Source organism: Triticum dicoccoides, chromosome 3B, assembly GCF_002162155.2.
Source record: "Triticum dicoccoides isolate Atlit2015 ecotype Zavitan chromosome 3B, WEW_v2.0, whole genome shotgun sequence".
NCBI lineage: Eukaryota > Viridiplantae > Streptophyta > Magnoliopsida > Poales > Poaceae > Triticum > Triticum dicoccoides.
In genome coordinates, this window is record NC_041385.1 from 838171681 (window position 1) to 838174070 (window position 2390).

Sequence of the window (2390 nt, forward strand, 5' to 3'; positions counted from 1 at the left end):
CATAAAGTAAAAGATAGGCCCTTCGCAGAGGGAAGGAGAGGTTGTCATGCGCTTTTAGGGTTGGATACACAAAATCTTAGTGCGAAAGAACGTCACTTTATATGTCACTTGTGTATGGACCTTTATTATGCAGTCCGTCGCTTTTATTGCTTCCATAACAAGATCGTATAAAGCTTATTTTCTCCACACTAATAAGTCATGCATATTTAAGGAGCAATTTTTATTGCTTGCACCGACGACAACTTACTTGAAGGATCTTACTCAATCCATAGGTAGATATGGTGGACTCTCATGGCAAAACTGGGTTTAAGGGTATTTGGAAGCACAAGTAGTATCTCTACTTGGTGCTGGGAATTTGGCTAGCATGAGGGGGAAAGGCAAGCTCAACATGTTAGGAAGGTCAATGACAACATACTTTAACCGAGATGTGAGAAAACATAAACCATTACGTTGTCTTCCTTGTCCACCCTCAACTCTTTTAGCATGTCATACTTAATGAGTGCTCACAATCATACAAGATGTCCAAGATAGTGTATTTATATGTGAACCTCTCTTCCCTTATTACTTCCTATTGATTGCAATGATGACCAAAACTACGTTTATTAACTCTCAACAACCTTTATGCCTCATACTTTCTATGTGTGAAGTTATTACTATCCATAAGATCAATATGAACTCTTTTATTATTTTTATTTTTCTCAGGATCATAGCAACAAAGCAAAAGCCCTTGACTCAACACTAATCTTTATTATAGATAACTCACGGACTCAATTACAGAAAAAGATCATTAAGCAAAACTCAAAACTACTTGATATCAAAACTTCAAGATACTAGATCAAGATACTACTAAAGGGATCGAGCTAAATAAAACGGTAAAGATAGGAGTGTGATGGTGATACGATACCGGGGCACCTCCCCCAAGCTTGGCGGTTGCCAAGGGGGGAGTGCCCATACCCATGTGATTATGTCCTCGGAGGTGGTGAAGTAGGAGTTGTTGATGATGTAGGCTTGTCGTCCGTCTTCCAAGGCATAGGCTCTCCATCATAGAAAGATGACCGAGTCTCCGGGATCCTTAAATCTGCAGCCAAACTCATCCTCTTGAATCTATATTCATACTCACAGTTCTGGTTTTGCAGGTCATAGATCTGGGCTTGGAGGTGCTCGATTTTCTCTTGAAGCTTGAAGATGGTCTCCCCAATGACTTTGGTATCCAGCTTATTGTTATTTGTGAACTCCATGATCATCATCTAGTTGGCGTTGAGTCCACGCTCCACCATCCCTTGGCACTTGAAAACTTGCTGCTCCACGGCTTCGAGCTTTGTCTCCACGCTCCTAGTACGCCTTGGTCCCTCCACATCGCGGATGTGCAACACCCCCTCACGCATCTCAATGGTTTGAGGGTGTTGCAGCACCTCCGCAAGATAGGGGTTGATAACCCTCTCGAAAAACTTGTCCTTGGGAGAGCTTGGAGACGATATGATGCTCTTAGATCTGAAACAGAAACAGCTCTAAACAAAAATAAAGGATATTTGCGTGATACGGTGGTCAAAACCTTTGGGAGTATATATAATGAATTTTTACCGACGAAAATACGTAAAATGCAAGAAAATGGAGTCCGGGAGGCACACGAGGTGCCCACGAGACAAGGGGGCGCGCCCAGTAAAGGGGGGAGGCGCCCTCCACTCTTGTGGGGGCCTCGTGTCCCTTTCGGACTACTTCTTTCTTCCTAAAATTCTTCAATAATCCAAAACTAATAAAAATTGCTATTGGAGTTGTTTTGGAGTCGGTTTACTTACTGTACCACATACCTATTCCTTTTCAGAGTCTGGAACATTCTAGAAAGTGTCCCTTATGTATTCCTCTGGGGTTATGGTTTCAATAATATTAGTTTCAACATTAATAGGATTACCTAAAATATAATGTTTAATTCTTTGACCGTTTACCACCCTCGAACTTGTGCCTTCGAAGTTGTTGATCTTTATCGCACCAGAACGATAGACCTCCTCGATAACGTAGGGGCCTTCCCATTTAGAGAGAAGCTTTCCTGCAAAAAATCTTAGACGAGAGTTGAATAATAATACATAGTCTCCTACGTTAAACTCACGCTTTTGTATCCTCTTATCATGCCAGCGTTTGACTTTTTCTTTGAATAGCTTGGCATTCTCATAGGCTTGGGTTCTCCACTCATCAAGTGAGCTAATATCAAATAACCTCTTCTCAGCGGCAAGCTTGAAGTCATAATTGAGCTCTTTAATAGCCCAATATGCTTTATGTTCAAGTTCAAGAGGCAAATGACACGCTTTTCCATAAACCATCTTATAGGGAGACATACCCATAGGATTTTTGTATGCAGTTCTATAGGCCCATAATGCATCATCAAGTTTTTTGGA